This window comes from Rhinatrema bivittatum, chromosome 6 (genome assembly GCF_901001135.1).
Source record: "Rhinatrema bivittatum chromosome 6, aRhiBiv1.1, whole genome shotgun sequence".
NCBI classification, from domain to species: domain Eukaryota; kingdom Metazoa; phylum Chordata; class Amphibia; order Gymnophiona; family Rhinatrematidae; genus Rhinatrema; species Rhinatrema bivittatum.
In genome coordinates, this window is record NC_042620.1 from 237,247,519 (window position 1) to 237,263,151 (window position 15,633).

A 15,633-nucleotide genomic window follows, 5' to 3' on the forward strand; every position below is an offset into this window, starting at 1 on the left:
CACATGTAGTGGGAATGTGCAAACACAAATTCTGGGGTGCAATCATTTATTTATTTATTTATTTGAGGTTTCTTATATACCGAGGCACGTTTGAAAAAAAACATCACCTCGGTTCACAATATAACATAACTTAGCAACCAGCTTTACAATATTAACATTAACAGGGAGAGGGTTAACAGGGGACAATACATGAATTATATACAGGAATAATATACAAATGTACATGTTAATTTTAACAAATGAGTTAAATAAGGCAGTGACGGTATTTGGTGGGAAAGTAATGGATGGATGGGAGGAGGAGGAGAATACCTACAGGGGTGGGGGGTAGGGAAGGAGAGGCGAGGTCGGGGATCGGTCAGGTGGTCAAGAGGTATCTTTGGTGAGAGATAGTTCGTTAGTCAGGGAACGCTAGTTTGAAAAGCCATGTTTTAATCATGCAGCTTATGTATGAAATATTAGGCAGGACAATGCCTAATGTCAGTATTTTTCCTGTTAAAAGTACCCACTTTTGAGTGTGATAGATTAGATTTATTTGTGGCTAGATAAATTATTCTGCAGCCAGATGTGAAGTGGCCTATCACCGGAAGGATCCAATGACTCCTTTGTCAAATATGTGTCTAGATTACATAAAATGTATTATATGAACAAATTAACAGCAATGAAAATGAAACAGTTGGGTAACTTTGCACATGATTGGCAGCCATGTTGACTGGAAAGACTGGATGCATGACTGTTAGAGACTGCCTTTTCACAGGTGGGCACTTCCATATTTTTGGTTTGGTTACCTCCATTGTAACTCTACAGTATTTGTGCAGAAGTAGGGATGGGGTGGATGAGGAGGGATTTGGGGATGATGTTGAGGCAGACAGGGAGACAACTGAAAACAGAGGATGACAGACGTATGTAAGGGTACTACTTTCATGTTGTATTTTATGCTCTGTATGAGAAGATGGGTTCCTCATGTTTCTGTTAAAATGGACTGGAGCAATAATGTGAGATTATGTACCTGTTTGTTGGAAATGAAGAAGAACTTCAATTGCAAAAACAGGGTGGCAGGTTCAAGGCAGGCTGGAAAGGGAGGGGTGGGAACTGGAAAGTAAGAGTACCAATAGTGACATCATTTCTCTAGTGTTTATCCAACAAACAGATTTATTTTTCAACAGGTATTTGTTTTTCTTTATATGATCAGGCAGTTTATGTTCCTTTGTGCTTTCAGCTCAGTGAGAACCATGGCTGGGATCCTGGTGCCATAAGCCTTCATACTCAACTACCCAGGGATTTTTCCCCTTGTTTTACATCTCTCTATATGTATTCCATGCATTAAGAAAGGTGGAAGGAAGGCCAAACGATTGCCGGTATAGTTAAAAGGTGGGGTGCAAGATGCTATTTTAGCCAAAAGATATTCTTTCAAAAACTGGAAGGAGGATCCATCTGAAGAAAATAAGAAAAGGCAAAAATATTTGCAAATTAAATGTAAAACACTGATAAGATAGGCTAAGAGAATTTGAAAAAAAATTGGCCATAGAGGCAAAAACTCAAAAACTTTAAAATATATCCGAAGCAGGAAGCCTGTGAGGGAGTCGACTGGACCGTTAAATGATCAAGAGGTTAAAGGGGCACTTAGGGAAGATAAAGCCATTGTGGAAAAACTAAATGAATTCTTTGCTTTGATGTTAACAGATGAGGATGTTGGGGAGATACCCATTCTGGAGACAGTTTTCAAGATAAACTGAACCAAATCACGCTGAAACTGAAAGATGTAATAGGCCAGATTAGAAAACTAAAGAGTAGCCAACTGGCTCCAGATTTTCAAGACAGGTCTACCAGTCCTGGTTTTACCCACTGCATTAAGCAAGACTAAGTACTTGTATGCAGAAGAATAAAACACCAGGACTGGATCATCCTGTACTGAAAATCTGAAGCCAGTTGACAACCCTACTCAGGATTCTGAAATAACTCAAAAATGAAATTTCAGACCTATTACAAGTAATTTGTAACCTATCAACCAAACACTGAATCTCAGTAAGATTATACATTCCCTGATCTAGGGACTGGATGACTGCTACCCATAATCTCTTGGAATCGATATTCACTCTATGGGTGAATCCTTGGGCCCATTCTTAGGCAGCCCTGGGCGGGATGCTGAGTCCATCTGTCTACACCAAGGAAAACAAAATTATCACATAATTTCTCCATTTCCTAGCATGTATCCAGATGGACTCAGGACCAATAGAATGTACAAAAGCTACTCCTGATAGAGGCAGGAGTCTACGCTTTTGCAAAGGCTGCGTCCTCTTGGGCATGAACGTCCAGGCGATAGAACATGGAGAAGATGTGCAAGGAGGACCATGTTGCTGCTTGGCAGAAGTCAACAGCAGACAGCAGTCTACCTTCTGCCCATGAGACCGCCTGAGCCCTAGTGGAATGAGCTTTAACCTGAAAAGGTGATGACTTGCCTGCCTCCTCATAGGCTCCCTTAATCCAGTGAGATATGGTAGCCTGTGAAGCTGGTTTGCCCTGCTTCCTTCCACCATGAAGGATAAACAGGTGGTCCGTCTTTCGGACCAGTTCCAAAACTTCCAGATACCGCACCAAAAGCCTACTGACATTAAACTGACAGAGGAGATGGTATTCTTTTGCATCCTTGTGCTTATCTAGGGATGGTTAATGAAATGGATTGATTAAAATGAAAGTTCAAGACTACCATGGGTAAGAAGGATGGAACAGTATGAAGCTGTAACGCTCCTGGAGTCAACCGGAGGAACTGTTCCTGACAAGGCCTGTAGTTCAGAGATGCGATGTGCAGAGTATATAGCCACCAGGAACACAGTTTTCAAAGCTAATAAATGCAAGGAAAGACTGTGCAGTGGCCGAGAGGAGGGCCCTGCCAAATACTCCAACACCAGATTAAGATTCCACAAGGGAACTGGCCATCATAAGGGTGGCCAGAGGTGCTTCACCCCTTTCAGAAAACTGGCCACGTCCGGATGAGCCGACAGATGGGTTCTGTGCACCTCGCCTCTGAAACAGGAGAGAGAATCTACCTGGACCTTCACAAGGAGTTCAGGTTCAAACCTTTATTCAAGCCGTCCTGCAAAAATTCCAGAATTAGTGGGATTTTGACCATCCAAGGGGAAACACCGCATTCCTCGCACTAGGCCTCAATCCAGACCTGCACATACGCTAGGGACGCAGAGAACTTCTGCGTATGGAGTAAGGTGGCAATTACTTCCGCCGAATAGTCTTGCTTCATCAGGCAAGCCCTCTCAAGGGCGAGACCATATGACAGAATCGAGTTGGATCCTCATGAAGGACCGGTCCCTGCTGTAGCAGGTCCCCGTGTGGTGGGAGGCACAAGGGGATCTGTGCCTCCCACCACACCACACCTGTGCCTCCCACCACACCACACCTGTGCCTCCCACCACTTCAGATTGACCCAGGCGTACCACGGATGTCTGGGTCAATCTGAAGCTGCTAGTAGGACTAATCCCCTGTGGTGCTCAAGTCTGTGAATGACCCTGCCCAACAGGGGCCATGAAGGGAAGGCGTATAGAAACTCCTCTTCCAGCTAGGTCTGAACGAGAGCGAACCCCAGGGCCCACGATCTCTTCTGCGACTGAAGAATCTAGGAACCTTCGCATTATGAGATGCGGCCAGCAGGTTGGAGACCTCAAGTGATTTACTACCAGCTGAAAGACTTTGTCTGATCCACTCTTCTGGATCCAGACTCTTCCTGCTTAGAAATTCTGCTCTGACATTGTCTTTTCCTGCGATGTGGGAGGCTGAGATCAGCTGTAGATTCAATTCCGCCCATTCCATAAGGAGATCTCTCTCCAGAGAGACACTTGCTGGCTCTTGGTTCCTCCCTGGCAGTTGATGTAGGCTAACATGGTTGGGTCGCCTGACCCTGGAGTAAGTGGCTGAACTGTAGACACGCCAATCTGACCACCCGGGCTTCCAGGCGGTTTATGTTCCAGAGCGCTTCCTCCTTGGTCCAATGTCCCTGGGCAGTCAGTTCCTGAAAGTGAGCTCCCCAACCCCAGAGGCTTGTGTCTGTCGTGAGGACCAGCCAGTTCAGTGAGGACAGGTTTAAACCCTTGCCCGGGTGAGCTTCTTGAAGCCACCACTGAAGCAGAGAACATACTTCCATCGGCAGGTGGAGGTGAATCAAATAGTCTTGAGGCAGTGGGTTCCAATGTAACAGCAGGGAGCATAGAAATGGCCGCATGTGGGCCCTCGCCCACGGTACTACCTCCAGGGTTGACGCTATCAAATAGAGTACCTGAAGATAGCACCACACCTTGGGGAGTATTGTGTTCATCAAACAACATACTTGGGATATTAACTTCCTTATCCGCGAAGGCAGAAGAAAGACCTAGCCTTGCTTGGTGTCGAACCGTACTCCCAGATATTCCAAGGACTGGGGGTACTTGAGGCTGCTTTTGTCCATTATTTATGACCCAAACAAGCTCCTGAAGCACCAGGATTCCCTCTTTCCTCAGTGCTGCCACTACTACCACCATAATCTTGGAAATTGTTCTGGGAGCAGAGGCCAGGCCGAAGCGCAGTGCCCAGAATTGATAATGGCGGCCCAGTACCACAAAGTGTAGGAAACGCTGATGTTCTTGCCGGATTGGAATATGAAAGTAGGCCTTGGAGAGGTCCAGGGAGGTTAGGAACTCTCCTGGTTGTACGACCATTATCACGGAGTGCAGAGTTTCCATGCGGAAATGAATTACCCATAGGTGTGTTGACACTCGAGGTCCAGGATGGGGCGAAAGGAGCCCTCCTTCAAGGATATAATGAAATAGATGGAATAACACTCTGTATTTTCCTGGGCTGCAGGTACTGGAATTATAGCCCTCAATTTGAGGAGCCTTAAGGTATATAGGGCAATATCTCCTGTTACCAATGATGCACCAATTATGAATTATAATAGCCATGTAGATGATAAATTCTGTCAGGGCCAAACTCTGCTTACAGCAAGAGAAGGAATTTTACCTAGGTGAACTTTAAACTGCATTGCATCAGTGGAAACTAGAAGCCTTTTTCTAAAGCAGTATTGGAGGCCCTATCAGATGTGCCTGTTTGCCAGTTCCTGTGCAAATAAGCCAGACAGAAGAGACAGTACAACTTAAGATCCTAAGCATCAGGGACATTCAAGCAGAGAACCCCACCATTAAAAAGTTAGGCAGTCTGAGATAATACTGACACTCTGACACAGCTTGGTATGCCAACGTGGCAGGACCCCTCCTGAAGTAATGGGGAAGGGGAGAAAAAGATCTGCTATGCGGCAAGAGACTCTCCACCCACCACGAAGGTATGCATGAGCTTATGCATATTTATCAGCTGGGAAGTATAAGACAGGGGGGCAAGGAAGAAAAGGAAGGCCAGAAAGGAAAAGAACCTCCTGGCAGAGCAACCCAGAAGCCAAAAAGGGAGCAGTGAGGCCAGGCATGCACCCCCCAGAGGAAGAGGTGTCCCAAATCCTGAATGCAAAACCAGGGAGAAAACCCTGAGAGCGAGTACCTGTGCTGAGATGTCCCTGGAAGCGAAAAGAGGGTCCAAGACCGAACAGTTCTCCCTGCTATCCCGAAGGGTGAGAACCAGCCCTGCCCGCTCTGCCAGCCAAGCCAGGAAGTAAGCCTCTCCCCTGCCCATGCCCTCCAGCCGGAACCTGCTTCGGAGGTGAACAGAGGAATCACCTGGAATCCGGGGGTAAGTAAGTTAGCCACAAGTATTCATATCATAAGCAGGTTAAGGTTTATGGCATGTTTTGTTACCACCCATGATACAGAACTTTCGTTAGAGAAAACTAGTGCTTAGTAGCCAGGATGTTAAAGATAGGAATTATTTGTAAACGCTATGTCCTGCCAAATCTGATAAAAGCAAGCATATTTTCAAGGAGCATACACGTTTTTTTTCCCCTGACTTAGGATTGCAAGGAAGGTGGAAGGGCAGCTGACACCTGAAACAAACCCCTGCACGCCCCAACTGCCTACAAAGTGGAGCCTTCACAGAGACAGGATAGACTACACCCATCTGCAGTTATAACATCAGATGCACAGGTAAACTAGAAAATGAAGCACTAGTGAAAGTCGCACAAGTTTTCACTAAGAATGAGGATGTGCCACTCCAAAAACACAAGAGAAAGAATTTGAAACAAACGTATCTGCAGCTAAGTTAATATTACTAGTTTTTACCTAACAACCTTGCAGTTCTTGGTTGGTGAATCTAAATTAACCCTTAAGATATTAGCTGAATATGCCACCACTTTGCACTTACTAAGAGAATTATTGCAAAGTGATAACTCACATTTACAGGCAACAAATCAGGTCTTGGAGAAAGACAGTCATTTATGGGCAGAGATGGAGAATATCATTGAAAAATGCTCTCTACAAGTATCAGACCACAAGTTAATGGTGGGGTTAACAGAAAAAAATAAAAGATTTGGAAAAGCAGCTTGCTGAAGCCCATCCTTATCTAGATAAAATACCTCTACACCTGGAACAAATCCAGGCAATGCAGGAGTTAATCAGAGAGAAAGAAACAGACAGACTCTGAGGGGGTTTCTGATGATGAAACAAATAGGATTCAGGTATTAGAAAGGGCTTTTAAAATACAGGAAGAACAGTCAGACCAAAAGATTAAATTGTTGAAAAACCAACAGACAGAACAAGTACAATTAGCTGTGATAATAGTCAAAAGAAGGAAAAGGATCAAAAAATCCAACAGCTTGAATTTCAGAACTTGTCTCTTCAGAAGACACACCTTAACGAGACTGAGTTGTTAAAAGCTGAAAGTAAACAATATACAGCCTGGCTTCCCCAGCTGCAGAAACAAAATTTAAAGTTGTAAGATGATAATTTAAAATTAGAGCAAGAAAATCAAGGTGTTGATAGCTAAGCTAAAAGAATTTCGGTACCAACTGCAACTATCCCAAAGTATGGTTCAATTACTGAAAAAGAAAACATAATGTAATCTCAAATCCAGTCTTTCCAAAGCAGAGCATACAGGCAGGCAATTATCCCAGCATAGCTCAGGAAATGCCCCTGTCCCCACACCTTCCTAAAGAGCAGTGGGGGTGGAAAGAGGAAGGCATAACCCAGAGCTACAGCCTTGTTTCCAAGACCAGGAGAAAACAGTAGAACCACAGGAAAAAGCAGAAGTGTTAGCTTCCAAATATAGCCATAGTCTTCAGCAAAAACACACACACAGCTGTCCCCTCCTCCCAAAAGGGGGGCTGGTATCAAAGGCCAACACCCAAACAGGCTTATCACCAGCCCGACACCAGAGCGCTTCAAATCTCACTAAAAGTTGCTTTGCACTTTGATTCCCCTGTTTAAAGAGAATTCTGACTTAGATATCTTCCAGCATTTAACTAGATTGCATGAAATTTTTGAGGTAGTAGGTGCACATTCTGAAAAAGTCCAGGTGGCCCTACTTCCATGGAGTTTCAGTGAAGAAGTGAGACAATACATAGCCAGCATCCCTGCTGAGGTAAAACAATCCTTAGACACATTTGAATTTGCCCTCAAAGAGCAGTTTGGAACTTATGCTAACAGTGTTTTGGCAGGGCAGGCTGCCTACAATCTAAGATATGGCCCAGAAGAAAGTCCCAGAGCTTTTAGCTACCGCTTAAAGTAAACTTTTTTTTTTGGCTTTTCCCCCTACTCTGCAAACTCCATTATATCTCCACAGGGAAGCACCCTTAAAGTTTTCTCAGAGGAAGCAGAAAAACTATATGCTATTTGTCAAAGGGAAGTCTGACCCTAAGGAGTAAAAGACAGATAAGAAGAAAGAGAGGAACAAAGTGTCAACCATGCGTCAAGAGTCCAGAGATACACTTTGAAACTAATCCAATCTTCTTAACTCTTAACCTAAGTTTGACAGACCCTGGATGCCTCCTCCCCAGGAGCAATCCAATGGCACAGCTGCTAATCCAGGAAAGGGTGCAGAACATTCAAAGCTACACAAAAGAAAATGCAACTGGAGGCGGCGGCGGCAAAAATATAACCAGAAACCTCCTATGGCGAATCAGCTGGCCAAACTGACAGCCATCATCCAGAAGCTTATTAACCAAAGCCACAGTGTGCCTGTTCCACCAGAATAAGTTCCTCAGAAAAGAAGAGAAAGTCTGAGGACTCTGTAGCACCAGGCCTAGCACACCAAAAGAAGGCCCCAGTACTTCTGGGTCCTCCCTCTAGCACACAATGACTAACCGATCCTGTTTTTCCTTCCCAGGACTCTACCATAAGTGCCCGGGAGCCTTCCCCTGTTCGAACCCAGAGATGCCCATACCTCTACTGTACCAGGTGATATCCAGCCGCAGAGTCCTGCACCCCTTTTGGATGTGGACTATCAGGAAGCATAAGCATTTCTTAGGGAAATTAAAGCCTCAGGGACTCCGCTACACGATCCCTATCAGAATACAAAATGTGTAATTAGGAGAGTCTTCTAGATATGGGGTCTGAGGTTACCCTAATCACGCAGAGCTTGTTTGAAAACTCCTGAAGAAGGATGAACTCTGGCAGTGGGGATCTGAGCAGCAGTCAGCCATGGACGAGTTGAAGGGATTCCTGAGTCAAGCTCCCTGTCTTGCATATCTGGAAAGTGGCCGGAGCTTCTTCCTAGAATTAGCCTTCACTCCCCAGTGCATGAGCACTGTCTTGTACCAGAAATATGATACTGATCGGTGGGTCATTGCATATGCCAGTAAAGCTCTGACAGAGGTGGAAAAGAAATACTCAGAGTGTGAGAAATCCCTGCTAACCACAGTATGGGCGCTTCAACACCTTAGAAGCTATTTGCAAAGGGAAAAACTAATAGTAGAGACTTACCATCAGCCCATAAATTTTCTAGCCAGTGACCGAATCAAAGCGGGTCAGGTCTCTAGCAGCAAAATCGTTCTTGGGACACTTCCTCTTCAAGGTTGGCCGTTTGAAGTTAGATATGCCCAAGGACATAAAAGTGTTGTGGCTCAAAAAGGAGCCGAATTACACAATTGTGCTGCTGAAGAAGAGCTGGAATTGATTTTGGAACCTGAGACTGGGATAACAGAACCACATCGTCGTTACGCCTATGATGAAGATATATGCAACCGTTTCCCTAAAGCCTAAGCTGACGGTTGTGCTTTCCGAGGGATAGTGACCACAAATTAGAAGCTGGAGGAGGAATAGATCGGGAGGAGAATTACCCCTGTAGCCCCCTCAGCTATGCTCTGGAATCCAAATCAAATCAGCATGCAGAGCTCACTGCAGCACTGATAGCTGTACAGCATAGTTTACAGACCATTGTAATCTGCACAGATTCTATGTCGGACATAATTTCATGACATCTGCCTAACTGGAAAGCAAATCAAATGCTCAATTCTAAAAAGAAACCTATCAAACACCGAGAATTGATTCTAGCCTTAGATCAGTTAATGCAAGAAAAAGAAGTGACAGTCTACTGGAAAAAGGTAAAAGGTCATTCTAAAGTCACAGGTACCAGCAAGGCAGGCAATGACCTGAACTTTAGAAACCGGGGCAAGTAAATTAGCCATAAGTATTCATATCCATAAGCAGGCTAAAGTTTATGGCATGTTTTGTTACCACAATAATCAATAGTATAGCGCTATGAAATTCATGGAACCTTTTCTTAGATGACTCAATTGAAACTTAAAGAGAGATTAAAGCAACATATCCATCATTTATTCACAGTTGCTTGTAGAAATATTTTTTGGGCCCCCGACATGGACCGTGTTTCGCCACTTGGGTTGTATCGGGAGGGACAGAAGCCCAGAGGTTAAACAGCAAGGCCTGTGATCTAGGTGTGATGAATATGTTATAGAACTCTGCGGAGGGAATTCAGATGAGCTTACAACCGTTTAAAGGGAGTTCAGCGGCATCTCCTGAAAGCTGTTTCAAAATAGACCCGAAGTACAAGGGACACTAGCGAAGTAATCCGGGTGAAAACAGTACAATGGTGTCCCCTGTACCACCGATTTTAAAGATCAATGAAATGATGGTGCATCTTTAAAATGTACTATTTTTTGTCAACCAAGGCTTCAAAAACTGTTTAAATTGCCTGAGAAACCTAAAATGGGCTTGATCTACTTTGGATACACGAAAGGGGAAGTACACCAATTTCTTTATTATCACTTTTAAAAGGTCTCAAAAATTATAAGCAAAACCTTTTCACCCAGGACCAAAGATTATATAAGACCCAGATGGTTTTCAAGAACAAATTCTGTTATGAAACCTTGGGTGGTATGAGGGTCCTTTAAATTATACATTTTATTGTGAATATTTTGCTAAGTGTTGCCTTGCAATACGTGTGTATGTAGCAATGATTTTTTCATTTGCGGCAAATACTGGACTACCATCTTTTGAAATTTATTTACAGAGTTTACCCTTGTATGGACTCCATGTTCAGTAAATAAGTGATTTCTTGTGATACCTTTCATTAGATCAGTCAATCTAACTGAATCTTGTCGGCAAGTTCTCTATATTATAGGGACTCCGGTATGCATTACTAGATGAACTGTGGGCAATCTCCGATTACGCTCAGTTCTGGTAAACAACTGTAGATGTTTCACGAGGCCTTTCCTTAGGCAAAATTATTTAGGTTCATTCACTGAGCAAAAGGAAGATTTTTATTTCATCAGGGAAAACCTGGGAACTATCTGTGTATATGTTGTGCTTTACTGTTTTATGTTTGTCTATGAGCTTTCGTATTCTGTGTTTTAGTTAAATCCACCTAGCACAGCTATTCTGCTATAGGTGGAATATAAAAGCTTTTTAAATAAATACATACATTTTATTTATATTCACAACCTGGTTATTAGTAGAGGATACAGGCAGTTTGGAGTCATTCATATCTGTGTGCTCTTTATTTAAATCCACATGGGCTACTTCAGCCTTTACCATAGCCTCTCTAGTGGGATATTCTAATGTCCTTGTTTTGCCAGTATCCTAATTACATTATTTTCTTGTTTACAAAAATAAAATGTTTTGCACATTAGAGCTCAGGAACGGAAAATCTTCTGAAAATGACAAATACCCTTATGAAAACCAGGGATGGGTATCCTCTAAAACTGTATGGTTAATGCAAGTTGCAATATTACACACCATAAAACAGAGCAATAAAGAATTTGCAGAAAGATGTGTACAGCACACCAACTGCGGTTACTCTATTTGATCTGCAGAGCATTCAAATATTTCTAAATTTCCACTCTGTTATTCAGGTAAAAATATTTGAATGAACAGCAGTGACAAAGCTCAGTGGGTGTGCTCCACAAGGGTTGGAATCTAGTGCACTGTAGGCATTCGTTGAAAAATTCTTTGGTTGTTTGACAAGGAAAAAAAATTGGAGAAATTACTTACCTGATAATTTAGTTTTTAAAAGGTTCCCCTGCCCCCTTTACAACATTATGGATTATCAATTTGTAATTCTTTTTTGGTTTTTAATATAGAAAATTCATTGAGGACTCTCTGTCAAGCTACATAAACACACTTTCTGGCCCAGTAGTTTCCTCCTGTTTCTTTGGGCTTACAGCTCAACAGGAACCAGGACTGGTACCTGATGATATGAGCCTTCATTTCCAAATACCTGAGATATAGCGAATGTTGCTTATCTGTAACAGGTGTTCTCACAGGAAAGCAGGATGTTAGTCCTCACATATGGGCGACATCATCAGGATGGAGCCCAATCACGGAAAACCCCTGTCAAAGCCTCCAGAACTCTGACCGGCCCCTACTGGGCATGCCCAGCATGGCACCAACCCTGCAGCCAGCAGGGGTCCCCCCCTCAGTCCTATTTGAAAGCTACAGGCAGTGCCGAAAAATAAAACAACAAAACGTTACGAACCCAACACCGCGGGGCGGCGGGCGGGTTTCGTGAGGACTAACATCCTGCTGTCCTGTGAGAACACCTGTTACAGGTAAGCAACATTTGCTTTCTCACAGGACAAGCAGGATGGTAGTCCTCACATATGGGTGAGTACCGAGCTGAGGATGTCCGAATATGCACCAAATGTACCCAAAGGCGTGCAACAGGCACAACAACTGGGGTGAAATTTGGTAGAGGGCATCCTGAACCCCACCGGGCAGGCGGAAGGGTGTAGGTACGTCACGTTGGAAATAAGTTACGCAGGACAGACTGGCCAAAGATGGAATCTTGTCTTCCAGCTTTGTCCAAGCAATAGTGGGCTGCAAAAGTGTGAAGAGACAGACGGAGTGAGTCGGTGATATGGACAATGGTCGACAGAGGCCGAACAGCTTGAATCCATTGTGACCTCAGAGTCCAATGCATGAGTCTCATGGCCAGGCGGGCCATTGGTGTGACATGGACTGAGGACGCCATGTGTCTTAAAAGGACGAGGAATTGGCGAGCTGTTGCTGTATGCTGAGACTGCAACTGGTGAGCGAGAGACACGAGGGTTAGCACTCGTTGTTGAGGGAGAAAGGCTTTTGCTTGCAAGGTGTCCAAGTCTGCCCCAATGAACGACAAGGTTTGAGATGGGACTAAATAGGATTTTTCGTAATTGACGAGAAATCCTAGAGAAATTAGAGTGTGTAGGGTCAAACTGAGGGACGACCGAGCGGCTTGCTCGGTTGGAGCCCTGATTAACCAGTCATCCAGATAGGGGTAGACATGAACACCTTCTTTCCTGAGAAAAGCTGCGACAACCACGAGACACTGGGTATAGACTCGTGGTGCCGAAGCTAGGCCGAACAGAAGCACGCGGTATTGATAGTGCTTTGGGCCTACTAAAAACCTGAGGTACTTGCGATGAGCTGGAGTTATCACAATGTGTGTATATGTGTCCTGAAGGTCCAGAGAGCAGAGCCAGTCTCCTCTTTGCAGAAGAGGTAAAGCAAGCCCAAGGTTACCATCTTGAACTTTTCTCGCTGAAGGTACTTGTTGAGAGCACGTAGGTCCAGAATTGGACGAACTCCCCCGGATTTTTTGGGGATCAAAAAGTACCGGGAATGGAACCCTAGGCCTTGCTGCGAGAGTGGGACGGGTTCTATTGCTCTTAACTGGAGAAGAAGGGAAACCTCCTGCTCCAGAAGGACAGAATGGACGGATACTCTCCATGTTTGCAGAGGTGGTGAATCCGGTGGAAGAGCAAGAAAGTTTAGGTGGTAACCCTGAGCAATGATTGCTAGCACCCATTGGTCGGTTGTGATTGCCACATGCCGTGAAAGTGGCACAATCGACCTCCCACTGGTATGCTTGGCAGAGGAATCAGGCTGCTGCTCTCCAAATGAAAGTCAAAAACCTGAAGCAGGCCCCGGCTGGGGGAACTGCTTGCGACTTTTGCTTTCGGGTCTGGCGAGGCTGAGGTTTTTGAGAAGGCCTCGTAGTTCAGGACCTTGCTGGTGGAGGATAGTATTTCCTTGGACGGAAGAATGACTTCTTAGAGTCCTTCCTAAAGGGCTGTCTTGAGGGGAAGTCGGAAGGTATTGATGAGAGCTGTTTAAGGGTCTCATGATGGTCCTTTAATTCAGCCACTATTTGCTGGATCTGTTCACCAAACAAACTGTCTCCTACACATGGTAGGTCAGATAGCCTGTCTTGTACTTCTGGACGAAAGACAGAAGATTTGAGCCAGGCCCATCGTCTTGCCGAAATGGCAGCTGCAGACACTCTAGTAGAAGTGTCGAAGATATCGTAAGCTGTTCTTATCTCATGCTTTCCTGCTTCAAACCCCTTGTTGACAAGGATTTGAAGCTGTTGTTGGAATTGTTCAGGCAGGGTTTCAGAGAAGTCCTGTATCTGCTTGAAAATGACCCTATTGTATTGGGTCAAATACAGCTGGTAAGCAGCAATTCTGGAGATGAGCATAGCCCCTTGGAACACTCGTCGACCAATATTGTCTAGGAACTTGTGTTCCTTAACAGGAGGGGTAGATGAGTGAGGCTTCGTCCTTTTTGCTTTCTTTTGAGCCGATTCCACCACAACTGAGGGGTGGTCGAGCTGAGATTTTTGAAAGCCGAGGGCTGACTGTACTAAATAGGTAGTGTCAGCTTTTCTGTGGACTGGGGCTATGGATCCTGGATTTTCCCAATTCTTTTTGAGGAGGTCAAGAAGAACTTGATGAACGGGAATAGAAGTGATCACTTTAGGGGCATCCAGGAATTGGAGGAGCTCCATCATCTGGTGCCTATCATCCTGCTCCGTCTGAAGCTGAAAAGGGACCAACTCAGACATTTCCTTCACAAAATTAATGAAAGAAAGGTCCTCTGGAAGAGAACGCTTTCTACTTTCAGTAGGAGAGGGAGATGAAGGTAAGTCATCGGTGTCTGTGGAAGTATTATCACCCCAGGTGTCATAAGGATCAGCAGACTGACCTGTAGGACGAGAAGGGGGGTTGGATACCCAAAGGCCCCGGCTGAGGTTCCGAGAAAATTGAAGGAATCGCCGGGGCACAGTGGATGGCCTGGAAGGCATCGGTGCCAGTATCGAAGGCACTGACGTGCGTATCGCTCCCGATGAACGAATCGGTGGCGAGGGACGAAATGGCATCGATGGCTGAGGCAATACTCCCGAAGGAGGAATGCGGAACGGTGTTTCTCCTCCCGATGAAGCTGTCAACAGGGAGCGCACCGGAGCCATCGGAGACCCAGGAATCACCGGTGGAAGGGCGGTCATGAGCGCCTCTATCCGGGATAGCAGCGGTGCCAGCTGTCATCGGGTCGGTGACCGGTTCCACTCTCTGTGCCAGTGTCGGTGCCGAAGGAACCTGGAGCCGTTGCATCGCCTTGTCGATGGCCTCCTAGATCAGCCGATCCAGTTCTTCCCGGAGACCTGGAGCAAGCAGCCCCAGCTCTGTGACGGAAGAGGGAGGCGGAGGCACAGTCAGAGGGACCACCTTTACAGGTGGAATCGCGACTCCCAAACCCCGATCGGGTGAGGGTGGCTTCGATGCCCCGGTCGCAGGAATGGTCAATGCCATTTCTGGATGGGGCTTCTTCGATGGTGGCGAGGTCGATGATTTCGCTCCCTCGACGGTCCGAGACTTACGATGCCGATGGCGATGTTTCTCCCTACGATCCCCTTGATCTTGAGGGGAAGTAACGGGAGTCGATGGCCATGAAGACGTCGATGGCGGACGGTCACCGGACGGAGGTCGATGCTGGTGCGACTTCGACTGTGCCTGTTCCGATGACGTCGATGCAATGGACGGCGTCGGGGTGTGAGCACGGAAGAGGAGTCCCATCTTCTCCATTCTGGCTTTGCCACCTTTTGGTGTTATGAGGGCACATTTGGTGCAAGTCAGGACATCATGCTCACTGCCTAAACACATTACACAGACTCCATGAGGGTCTGTGATAGACATGGTACGAGTACAGTCTGGGCCCCGACGCCATGGCCATCGAAAAAAATCGAGCCGCGGTATGGTCGACGGCCAGTGGGCCGCGAGGGCCAAACTCGACGGTAATAGACAGAAAATGGGTAAAAACTTACCGGAGTACCGCGGCCTGAGAAAAGTTAGAGGAGGGACCCCCTGTGGGGCAATTTAAGTTTAATTATCTCCGTGAGGAAAATTCCTGTCAGGAATCTCTTCAGAGCTCCTAAACCGCGAGGCTACTGCTGTGCGGAAAAAAGAAGACTGAGGGGGGACCCCTGCTGGCTGCAGGGTTG

At 45.6% G+C, this 15,633-nt stretch overlaps 1 protein-coding gene and 1 long non-coding RNA gene across 6 annotated transcripts in view; one reads left to right on the forward strand and one right to left on the reverse strand.

Annotated features, from left to right (window-relative positions):
• Positions 1-10,771, forward strand: part of LOC115094024 — a 40,532-nt gene extending 29,761 nt beyond the window's left edge. Inside the window, exons 2-3 of the long non-coding RNA XR_003857471.1 lie at positions 5,937-6,068; positions 7,702-10,771. This is a non-coding gene — a long non-coding RNA (uncharacterized LOC115094024). The remainder of the gene's footprint in view (positions 1-5,936; positions 6,069-7,701) is intronic.
• The window catches only part of LOC115094023 (integrator complex subunit 6-like), a 211,348-nt gene that overhangs the window by 63,818 nt on the left and 131,897 nt on the right, over positions 1-15,633 (reverse strand). The window lies entirely within an intron of this gene.